Below are 12695 nucleotides of genomic sequence, written 5' to 3'. Positions count from 1 at the left end.
GCAGCGAGCAGACTTTTTGGGAGTACCTGCTGTTCTGGCATTTTAGGAGGAGTCTAAGATTCAATGGAAGACACGATTGCTGGTAAGATTTGCATTTCTATGGCTCATAGTACGCAGTTCTGATTATCTGTAGGTGGTTAGAACAAAGTGATAGCTTTATTTCCAGAGTTAGAAGTAGATTGGGTAGCAGGTTTCTAATCTAATGTTGGATCTATAAAGTCTGCATTTAATAACGATGCTTTAAAGACACTTAAAGCTATTGCTAGGTGGAAAATTAAGTAGGGATTTAATATAAACAGTAGAAATTTAAAGCCCTCTCTCAGTCTTAAGTCTGTATTTTGTATTTAAACTTGTTGGAAATGGAATGGAATATAAATATTTATAAGTAATTTAAGTATACTTTGCATTTATTCAGTTCACATTGCGGCTATTTCGATATCAAATTATGATTTGAGACTTTGTTTCTTATTCTGCAAAAATAAGTGACTTACAGAAAATGCTGGACAAAATATGAATGTCAGATATAATGAAAGTTTTAAAAAGTAATAGAACTAGGTAATTTTTTTTCTTCCCTAAAGTTTATATATTACTGAAATGCTACAAGGTAGTAACATGTTTTTGAATGTAAATCCACTTCTGCTTTTTTTTTCTTTAGCAAGCTTTTGGTTTTGAATCTTCAGTATACAAGTTTATAAATTGTAACCAGTTTGTGTTTTTTGGATGCTTAAGTCGTTTGATTTTTTTTTCCTCCCCTCTGAACGACATGAGTGCATAGCAGCATGTAAAAGAAATGTTTTGTTACTAAATTGTCATAAAGAAACATCTGTATTTACTTTTTTTTTTTTTTTGTAAACTGAGAAGTGTAACTTGAATTAATGTTCATAAAATTTTGCTCTGTGAAAGGAATGTCTTTCATCTGCTAACCCTCCAGTTTCCCTAATCTGGCTGTTAGCTAAAGACTATGACAAAGACTCAGCATTCAGAGATGGTATCCCATTGCAGTAGAAAGATTGTATTGGTTGTCAACACCTTTATTTTCACCTCAGAGACTTAGACAGCAAAGCAAAAAAAAGCCCTAATATTAAGTTTATCTGTATTAATTGCAAAATAGTGGGGTTCTTAAATCCCTTTATTCAGTCAGTGATAATGAATATATGATACCTAGTCGGATTACAAGAAATGGACAGAAAATTATGTTAGTTAATTTCAGAAATATTAAAATTATGAATTCAGCTCAGACCCTGCCTTTGATCACTGATTTGTGATGGTTTTAGCTTTGATTTGAGGTAGAATGATGCAAGCATTTTGTATAAAAATAAGCTGATATCAGAATTTTTGTTACAGCATAATTCGTTTAGGTTTTTTTTAAGGAGCTTCATATTGACATAGTTTTCTAATGTCTAAGTGTTCACTTTGGAGATAGTTATGCATAAAAATGCATTACTACACATTTTAATAATTCTGAAGTAAGTAAATTACCGGTGAGATTTATCAAGTGCAAATGGAAAATATTTTGCCTGCAAAATACCAGACAAGAATAAAAGAACTAGAAATATGATGTAATGCGCAAAGTACCTTTAATTGGTCCTTGTGATTAATTTTAAGGTTTTTGCACAGCAATTAAATATTTTATCCTTCATTTTCCATGGACTTGGTACGACAGATTTCATACATGTTTTAAGCTTTCCTTATAAAATGTTCAGATCTTCTAGAAAGGGGATAGGTCTGATGCTGTTGTATTAGGTCTCTGCTCTCCCTTCCTCAATGACCATTTCAATTTCTCTTTCCTCTGATATTTTGGAGCAAAGCACAGATACATACTTTTTGACTTAACCATATTGCTGCAGGCAGAAAGGGTATCTTCTGAGAGCATTTTTCTTTGTGGGAGAAAAAGAAATCTTGATCTGGAGAATCTATAGTTTTGAATGCCTTTTAATATGTTACTGTTAGGTTTGGAGAAGATTTGATCTCAACTTTTCACCTGTCTTTGCTTGTTCAGAATTACATTGCAAAGCTCTGCAAAGAAATTGAACAAAGATTTCTTTTACCATGGATATTTCCTTATTAAAGTGAAGTAGGGATTGAAGTAACATAAATATGTATAAACATTCTTATAAGATTTTTTTCAAATAAATTGCTCTTCTAACAAGTTTCCAGAAGTTTCAGATTGGAATTCAGAAGAATTCAGATTGAAAACACTGTTAGTCTTCAGGCCCTGATCCTGAAAATAGCTTTAGGAATAGCTATAACCATTAAACTACATGGGGTTTTTTTTGACCATACTTTGTTCTGTAGAATATTTGCAGATAATACTACCATTTCCCACTACCTCCAGGTATGGAACTGCAGCTACTGGAACTGTATTGCAACTTCTGCAAATCTCAGGAGGGCATAATGTGCCAAATGTCTAAGGTTATTTTCATGTACTCACCCATCCTGAGCTGCACGAGGTCATGCTGGAATTTGTAGGTTGAAGACTTGATAGATCTTTTTAGAGTTCTTAAAAATTTCATTTTTATCAGTGAATGAATAAATAACCATTATGGCATTAATAATTCAAGCTAAGAAAACGGTATGGTAACTAATTTGAACATTAAAAGATCAAAAAATGTGTAGTGTGGTCAGAAAAGAATGCTTTTGCCATATTGGCTGAGAGGAGTTACATCATAGTAATTAGTTCTGGTTTTGTGTCAGTGTAGGCACTTTCTTGAGTGAGAAGAGTTAATGTTTTATGAACTTATTTGTAGTGTCATACATTAAAGTACCATAAAATAAGGGGTTTTTTAAGTTTAATAGTGTCTTCAATTTGAGAGAGAAAATGAACATTAGAAGTAGAATTTTCTTCTAGGTTTCAGACCTTAGTAATATTCTGTTCTGTAACTGCCATGAAGTGGAAAGGATCAAAAGAAATCACATAGTTCTTGTCTGCCTTGTAGGTAAAGGATTTGTGAATATAAAACATGCTAAAAGCTGTCAACAAACCATTCAAATAGGTGAGTGGAACACAAAAGAGGTGCTGGCTTCAGGTACTGCTTGTCTCAAAGATAGTGGAGGGATTTTGTGTGCAAGCTTAGCGTTTGGGAGGAAAAAACTTCAAGAATTTTCTATAACCATATATAGAGTGAATTGCTTTTAAAAAGACAACAAGGAAAAACTAAAATATATTCTAAATTCCTGTATGCACAGATACAATTAGAACTGTGTCTATAACTAGGATTTCTATTTGCTCTCAAAACTAAAATAGTCTTGTTTTGTCTTTGTGGAATTATGATTTAAAAAAAAAAACCAACAACTTCAGAATGAAAAGTTGATACTTTTTATTTTGAGAATATAATTTTTGCAAAAGCTATCAAGTGATTGTCCAAAACATTTGGATAAACTCAATATAAATTCATAAATGTTTTTCTCACACAAATATAAAATAATTGTATCCAAAATTTTGTGTAGAGATTCAGCATTCAACATACTGACTTTTACAAGAATACATTCTTTAAAAAAATATTTATTTTTATGTATAAACTGTTATATCTTTTAAAAGCCTAATTTCTTCATGTTTTCTGTAAGCCATGTAAAAAGCCTGAAAGCTGTAGTTTTTCATTTACATTTTGACTTACAGCAGGCTCTTCCAGGCTACGTTCCTGCATATTTGATCTCTTTCTCATATGATTGAAAGTTGAAGAACTGCAAGCACGCTGGGTGTCACAAAACAAAACCGCAATATTTGCATGGTTTGGAAACTCACTACATTTTTTAAAAGGGGAAACAAAATTGCCCTTGTTCTGTTACTTTTTGGCTGCCACAATGGATGGAAGTTACAACTGCTTTAACAAGCAGTTTAATGATGGTAGAATGTTAGTATTTTAATATTTCATTTTTTCAGTAATAGCTACAATTAAAAAAAAATGGAGTCACGAAAGTAACAGTTGTCTGATTCGATTGGGCAGAAGATTATATAACTTTTTATGTCAGCATGGGAGGACTGGTGAGAAGCAGCCTGCAAAAAAGCACTTATTGGTCACAGTGCATCACAAGCTCTTTGTTGGTTAAATACGCCATGTTGTGGTAATGTTTGTTGTTTTACTGGGAGGCAAAAATAAATAAGTTGTATGTAAAAGCCATGGAATAGTCCTCTCAGTCTTTTCATTGCTGACTGTCCAACTTTGTGCACTTTCTATGGAGAAAAGTTCGGGAGGTACATGATAACATTTAGATAAATAATAATTACCACAGTACAGGAGAAAGTAAGTACTTTGTGTCTGCTGGGAGTGGAACAATAAATGGATCCAAACAGCAAACACCTCACTATAGGTATTGTGATAGAAGAGGGATTTGACAGATGGGTCTGGTTAAACTGAAGGACTTCTTGTGTCACTTGAAGAAAATGGACACAGGTGGTGTTGGCTGGCATCACTAGCAGGACAAAGGCAGCAAAGGTAGTGAGAAAATAAATGCAACGTGACTGAATAGAGCAGGACTAATTTCAGAAAGAGGTCTTACAGGAAAGGGAAAGCTTGAGATTAAAAAACAATAACAAAACCCACAAAATACCTCAACCAACACCAAAACAACAACAACCCAAAAAACCCCATTAGCAATTGCATGGACAATGGCACATCAAATTTTAAGACAGGAGGGCAATAAGAGCATGTAGTTTGCGAAAGTAAGACAGCTTATAGAAATGCAAAGCCCGGTGTCAATGGAGATCACTAACTGTAGTCTGACATCCTTTTAAGATGTCATTTACTTAAACCCAATTGTCATAATATTTTACGCTCAGCAGTTGAAAGGCAGCAGTGCTACTGTACAGCCTTCGGAGGATGCCTTAGAACTATCATCCGTGTGCACAGCTTTTTCCAGTGGTCAGTGACACTCACAAAGGGGGGTGACTTATTTCTAGTTTGAGTTTGTCTGTCATCAAGGACCAACTGTTTGTTCTTGCTATACCTTCTTTCTGCTGGGTTAAAGTATTTAAAAACTGACATATTTCCCCTGTTAGAGATGCTTACAAATTTGCTACAGTGAAGTCTACTCTCAATTCTCACTTTATTGACCTAAAGTTATGCATTTCTGATCTATATCTCTTCCTCCGGGTCTCACTATTCAAGTGTGGAATAATTTTATAGCACTCTTCTGCACACTCTGTGGTTTGTCTCTTCCTTAAAAACATTGGAAAGACGTGTTTTTGGCACCTCCTTTTTTGCCACTTCCCTCTCCTTAAAAACGTTTGGTTTTGGAGTCTGTTCTTATTTTTTCAGAGCCATTGCCTTTAGGAAAGCAGAACTCCATTCCATACACACGATGTGCATTTCTTGTGTCGAGAATACTTCCTATTTCAAATGGATCTAACATGTGTACACTAATGTGACCACTTTTTTGCTTCACTAAAGTGATACTTAACAGTTTGTGAGGTAAAATGCTAAACTGCCATGTAACAATCATGGAATCATTTGGGTTGGAAGGGACTGTGCCAGTCATTTAGTCCAGCCCTGTTCATAGGAAGGCTAATGTGTTTTATTTTCCTAGTTGTTTTGTTTTCTTACTATGTGAAAAATACTGTTGGCAAAGCTGGCCTTAATTCTGCTTTAAACCTTAACCACAGTACAAGCAGCAGTGGCACCACAAGAAAGGGAAAGCAAGAGAATGGTTAATTTTTACTATGTCATTTTAAAGAAACAATTAGTTGCATGTGAAGCTTTCAGATTAAGAGAGAGATCTTAAAATCTGAGGAAGTCATCTCAGAAGGTACTAATTTTGAGCTTGGTTTTGGACAGCAAAATCATTAGTTTTGAAAGTTTTCGTGTTAGATAAGGACTGCAAACACTTTTTCTAGTATAATCTGCTAAAGCTAACAACAAAGACAGAATTCATTAAAAAGTCTTGTGACTGTTTAGAAGAGCTTTTATGTAGTAAGTGTATTAATCCTGTGAAAACCAAGTGGAATAAATACTTTCATTTTTAAAAGATAACTAGCTACAACAGTATAATACATACAGCTATGCTCTGTTTGCTTGAATACAACTTGTATAACTGTGTCTTTGTTAATTTAGCTTATACTAATTCCCAAGTGACGTGAACTAAACAGAAACAATTACAGAAAATAATTGCTTATAGCAGGATTTAGTCTAGCACAACTATAGTAGTTCACTAGTGAGGCTGTAAAAAAGCTTGTATGGATAAATAATTGTTTAAAACATTTTTGTTTGAGGTAGGAAGAAGTAAGTGATATTGAGGCAAGTCATAGATGTTGAAATCTCTACAATGACGTTTACATTGATCTAATATTTTTTGTAGTCTGTTGTTGTTTTGGCTTCCAGACATATGCCTGCCTTGTGTGCTGTAGTCTGCTCCTGAGTCACTTAACTGATTTCAGTTCTAAGGCTAAATCATGCAGGCTCTCCACTCTAATTTAAATTCATCTGAAGGAAAGAAACAAAATCTTCTCAGCCTTGACCTCTTGGCAGTTCTTGTTGTTGTGCTGAGTGATTTTCGTTAAGCTACATAATATTTTTGCTGTCTCAGGACTATAGATTCTTTCACAGACTTCACAGCTTTATTAAGCATAACAGTGCTTCCACTGAGGTAGATGAATGCTTTAGAACAGCTTTTGAGGCCATCAGTGAATTTCAACAGACAACTTACTAGTTCATGTGTTTTGCGTCAGCGGGGTTAAATCATGACTATTGGAATAAAATTAATTGGGAGAGCTAGTAGAAACAGAGTGGAAGTTTCATAAGCCAAGTAGGCTATTAAGAAGTGATAAAAAAATGACAATGTGTTTAACTTCTAGATGATATTAAGAAAATGTTATTAATATTATTTTAAAAACTAAGAAATAACAAATTGAGATATGAAGACATTTGCTGCAGTTTGTCAGGAAATCCGTCACATTATTTGAGACCAGGCCCATGCCATTTACTATAAGACTCTACCGTTCAACAAATAATTCAGCTTGAAATGTGTTTTTGCTGATTCTCCTAACAAATTTGCAGATCAATTTTTACATACTTATATATAGCTCTAGAAATAATTTAACATGGATCTGAATGTTAAGTAATCAAAGAAGCATTATCCAAAAGAGTTAATTGGTGGTTCATATTCTGCTCTCCATTATGAGTACTTTATATAAGTGAATGCATGTACTTAAGTTCATTTGGAACACCTGAGAATCTTATGCATATTTTGTTGATTGCTATAATCAACAGGAATTTGAGGATTTCCTTACATGGAAGCTTTATTAATTCAATACACCCGTATGTTTGTTCTGTCAATAAGTTCTTTGCTTTCTGGTATATTTTTAAATGTTCTAGTTTGTTCATACAGCTGTGTTTTTCACTTAGTGAGGTTTACCTTTTTGTATAGGAGTAGCAAAAGATTCAAGAATTTCTAATAAGCTTAATTTTCGGTCACACCACTGTATTTCATGGAAATTAAAAGATGCTGTAGCATTTGCTGACTTATATGGGTGAATTTTCCTTTTGACTGTAGTAATTTCATATATGATTGATGAAGATTTACCTGCACATGAACAATGCAGGTTTGCTGGCTTTTTTTCTGAGAACATAGCAGAGAAAGCTGTTTTACTAGCTTCAGGGCTTAAACTGAGAACATTTAATCAAGTGCTGGTTTTTTTTTACTGGATGCGATTTGAATTAATTTTGTTCCAAAACCGAGTAAGAATAAAAAACAAAATAACCTTATGCAGTAGATTTGCCTGTTTGGGTTTATGTGGAAAATCTGGTAGTATCCTTCATGCACCAGATTGTCTTTTATATGAAGATTCAAAAGGCAAGAATCATTAATCAAAAAGCTTGTACACTTACCAGATCTTACTTAATTCTCATGTTATTCCTTGACACAAATATACTTAAAATTTCGCAGATTGTCATCTAGTCTTCAGCATCTAGTCTTCAGCATCTAGTCTTCATCTTGTACCGTTGACATTAATGGCAGTTTTACTATTTGCTTCACTTGGTATGACACTGAAGCCATAGGGAACGTTCTTATTGTTTTACCTTAAAGGGCTATATTTAACAGTTGTTTTCCAAAGGCAGGCAGTTTTCATTAAATAGTTCTTTGAATTTAGGCATTCCCGTTCTCTGCAGTACTTGGGTAACTGGACAAGATGGGAACAGACATTCCAAAAGGTCAAAAGTCAAGCAGGTGAGGCAAAAAGCTGGCTTGGCTGAGCAGGGATCTCCTTCTTGAACTATGGCAAAAAAGGAAGTATATGGTCAGTGGAAGCAAGGTCACACATCATGGGAGGACTACAGAGATGCTGCTTGCCACTGTACGGAAGAAATTCTTGTGGCTAAAGCTCAATTAGAGTTGAAGCTGGCCAGTACTGTGAGGAACAATAAAAAGGGCTTTTTAAAATATGTTAACGGCAAACAGCAAGCCAGAAATAGCATGGACCCATTACTTGATTAACATGGTCACTTCATAAACAGGGACATAGACAAAGCCAAGACATTTAATGCTTTCTTTGCCTCAGTCTTTAACACTGAAGATGGGCTCTGGGGCCCACAGAGCCCTGGACTAGAGAACCATGGCTGCAAGAACAATAAACTCCCAGTCAATCTGGAACTTGTACAGGATTTGCTACTCCAGCAAGATCCCTACAAGTCAATGGGGCCTGATGGGATTCATCCAAGGGTACTTAAAGAGCTGGCTGATGGTGTCATAGCGAGACCTCTCTCCATGATTTTTCAACACTCCTGGGAGTCTGGAGAGGTCCCAGTTGACTGGAAGCTGGCAAACATTGTCCCAATTTTCAAGAAGGGCAGAAAGGATGACCCCAGCAGCTACAGGCTTGTTGGTCTCACTTCCATGCCTGGCAAAATTATGGAGAAGATTATTCTGGGAGTTATCGAAAAACATCTAAATGACAGCACAGTCATTGGTCCCAGCCAGCACAGGTTCATGAGGGGAAAGTCTTCCCTGATCAACTTAATTTCTTTCTGTGACAAGGTTACCCACCTAGCTGACCAAGGGAAGCCTGTCTGTGATATTTTTGGATTTCAGCACAGCCTTTGATGCTGTCTCTCACAATATCCTTCTGGACAAGATGTCCAGCACACAGCTGGATAAACACACAATGCAGTGGGTGAGCAATTGGCTGACGGGCTGGGCTCAAAGGGTTCTAGTAAATGGGGTTATATCAGGCTGGTGACCAGTCACTAGCGGGGTTCTGCAGGGATCCATGTTAGGGACAGTGTTGTTCAGTGTCTTCTTAAATGACTTGGGCACAGGACCTGAGGGGATGCTAAGGAAGTTCGCCAATGACACAAAACTGGGAGGAGCTGTTGACGCTCTTGAGGGCAGAGAGGCCCTGCAGAGCGATCCAGACAAATTGGAGAACTGGGCAATCACCAACAGCATGAAGTTCAACAAGGGCAAGTGTCAGATTTTGCACCTGGGACATGGCAACCCCGGCTATACATACAGGCTGGGGGACGAGATGCTGGAAAGCAGCTCTGTGGAGAGGGATCTGGGGGTTCTGATTGATGGTAAGTTGAATATGAGCCAGTGCTGTGCCCTGGCAGCCAAGAGGGGCAACCGTGTCCTGGGTGCATCCAGCACAGCACGGCCAGCCGGGTGAGGGAGGTGATTGTCCCGTTCTGCTCTGCACTGGTGCAGCCTCACCGGGAGCTCTGTGTGCAGGTCTGGGCAACACAGGATAAAAAAAGATATAAAGCTACTGGAGAGTGTCCATAAAGAGGGCTACAAAGTTGGCGAAGGGTTTGGAGGGGAAGCCGTATGGGGAGCGGCTAAAGTCACTACGTCTATTCAACCTGGAGGAGACTGAGGAGAGACCTTATCATGGTCTACAGCTTCCTCACAAGGGGAGGAAGGGGGACAGGCGCTGATCTGTTCTTTCTGGTGACCAATGACAGAACCCGAGGGAATGGCAGGAAGATGTGCCGGGGAGGTTTAGGTTGGACATTAAGAAAAGGTTCTTCACCCAGACAGTGGTGGAGCACTGGAACAGGCTCCCCAGGGAGGTGTCACAACCCCAAGCCTGACAGTGTTCAATAAGAGATTGGACAATGCCCTCAGACACATGGTGTGAATTTTGAGGTTGTCACATGCAGGGACAGGAGTTGGACTTGATGATCCTTGTGGGTCCCTTCCAACTCAGGACATTCTGTGATTCTGTGACTCCTCTTCCCCCTCTGTCCTAAAGGGTCTCTTGTCACGTGTAATCAGGCTTCAGGGTGAGACCAAAGCAAGGAAGGTGGTGTTTGTTACGGAATATATTTCTGAGGATCTTAAAGCCAGAAAAGCAATTTGCATGTGTGGTAATTGTTAAAAATTGTGCAGCCAAGGAGGAAACTGCAGCATATCATTAACTCAATGCAGGGATTGCTGATGTGGAAGATCAGTGCCCTCAGGCTAGAAAGGAACACTTCAAGACTGGGGCTCTGAAACATTGAAAATGTCTGTTGTTGCAGTTTTGCTGTTATTTACATTATGAATGCTATATTTTACTGCAACTACAGTTTGTATAGTCTTTCAAGTTTAAAAAGTGCCTAACACAAAAAAGGAAAATATGAAAAGTTGAGATCATGAGCTTTAAAGGGTACCCAACTTTATATACGTGTTATTTTTAACTTCCTTGTTTTCCATAGGTATATGTGTATTCTCAAATTACTTTTTTTGTTTAACTTATGTTCTCACTGATCCGTAACAGTTGTTCTATTCTTAAAACTGAAAAATTACTTAATTTCTATTTTATGTAAATGGAAAAAAAATCCAAATATATTTAATTTTGATCTATCTTGATCAAAATACTCAGATATTGGAATCTGATCTGAGATTCTTGTGCTCTGTGTAACTACCGGATATTTCTCCATCGAAGAGTTAACTCAAAGCTATATATGTTTTAATTTTGTTCTGTCAGTGCACAGAAACCCCTGCTTTGATTTTGGACATGCTTTGTATCAGTTTTTGTGAGTGAGGCTAAAGCTTGGGATCTGCTTTCACTCAGGCAGTTACTTGTTAATTTTGCAGTCAGAATCGTACAGTACTTTTTCTAGAACACTCTTCCAAAGTCAATTCATAAATCTTCCATTTTGACCATTTTTTTTCTTATGTGCTGGAATTTATCTGGCAATTTCTACATACGTTTATTTATCATTTGAACTTAACCTTCTGTGTGCTGTGCTGTATTTGTATCCAGTATTTTAAAAGGTCTTTGAATACAGATACTGCAGGGAGAATCCTCACGCTGGTGTGTTGCTCAAGTCAAGCTTCTGGTATACCAGATCCACTGGGACAACCTTTAGAAGAAAGATTTGTGAAACGTATATTAAAGTGGAATATTTTTGAAAGCATCTCGAAGAGATTTGCAGAAGAGGGGATTCATTAGATGAGATTTCGTTGCAAGAAAGTAATGAATAAGCTGAGACTAGTTCAACGGCAAGTGTGGCGGTGTCATCTTAACCTCTTTATAGCCTTTCCACATATCCATTACCCTGTGATAGAAAGGTGTAGATTTACAAGTTAGCTGTTACTTCCCTGAAGTCCTTCACCCAGCCTTCATGATGGTAGTTGCCTCTGAAGCAATAAAACCTTGTGTCTGCTCTTGCACAGTGTGGGCTGCAGCATGCCACAGCAAGACAAATGGCATGTTGGTATCAAACAGCTTTTGAAATATAATTTTCAGTCAGCCAATCGGACACTCACTGTCCGTCTACCCAGCTCATGATTAAATGCTCTTCTGACAAGGATTCTGAAATCAGGATATAGTTTAATGAACTATAGCAATAGGTGAAGGTCCCCTAAAATAGCAGGGCCCAGGAGGCTCATTGCCAAACGTGCAGACTGGAAGCAATAAGGCTGATTTCTGACTGAACCTGTAGATGGTGAATCTTTTCAGACTTTTGGCAATACACACTGCTGATTCATCTCTTCTTAATGTCTATTAACATGTCTATGTTCAGCCAAGCCTTGCATAACACTAGGTGCCCTTTGTGGCTGAAGTATCCATTTGCTACCATCTTAGCTTCAGGGTTGTGTGTTAGGACACTGCCTTCAAAGCCTATTATTTCAGGTGCAGAAAAAATGTTTGCTGGCTGGGGTTAACTCACAATATCACACCAATTCTTACACAGATGTTCTGGAGGCATTGCTGGTCATCCTGTGTATGCATGAGGATGCAGTCCCAGCTCTTTGCTAGCTGCTCCAAAATGGAAACGAATCAGGAAATCAGCACAAAATTTGATAAACTTTGTTCTGAGATCTGCTATTATTTTTGTAGAGTCAAAACTACTGTTACAATGCTACTATGTGCATTTTTTTTCTGGTGAGTATACAGCCAGAAGCAATACAAATGGATCCATTTAATATGGACAGGTCCGTGATTGTTTGTATCAGCTGTAGCCAGTACCAGCCAAACTGCACACAGAGCAGGAAATGGTTAGTTAAACGTGTTGACAGTAATTCAGAGACAAGCAGCCAAGTTCTTCTTTTGTATCCTGCAAAATATTTCCATGAATGACTCAAGCTAGTGGAGTGGTAAAAGCCCTGGGATACACTGCCAGAAATCTGAGCAGCAGCGTAGATGTAATTACCCAGGTCATTTCATTGTGTAGCTGTAAACTGGGGATGATGGGAGGCCAGCATGGCAGTCTCAGGTGTGATGAAATCATGGTGATACTTGAAATTCCTTCCGTATATTATGTCAGTGCTCATGT

At 37.4% G+C, this 12695-nt stretch overlaps 1 protein-coding gene across 5 annotated transcripts in view; it reads left to right on the top strand.

Annotated features, from left to right (window-relative positions):
• Nucleotides 1-12695, top strand: part of PLCE1 (phospholipase C epsilon 1) — a 161117-nt gene that overhangs the window by 80819 nt on the left and 67603 nt on the right. The window contains exon 1 of one of the 5 annotated variants that reach the window (XM_065639448.1): nucleotides 12-82. The exons of the other annotated variants lie outside the window; for them this stretch is intronic. The gene's annotated coding sequence lies outside the window, so the exon portion shown is untranslated. Of the gene's footprint in view, nucleotides 1-11; nucleotides 83-12695 lie in introns of those variants that run through there. 5 annotated transcript variants of the gene reach the window in all.

The sequence above is a fragment of the Caloenas nicobarica genome, chromosome 7 (assembly GCF_036013445.1).
Source record: "Caloenas nicobarica isolate bCalNic1 chromosome 7, bCalNic1.hap1, whole genome shotgun sequence".
In the NCBI taxonomy this organism is placed as follows: Eukaryota; Metazoa; Chordata; class Aves; order Columbiformes; family Columbidae; genus Caloenas; species Caloenas nicobarica.
This window is presented reverse-complemented; position numbering and strand designations above follow the sequence as displayed.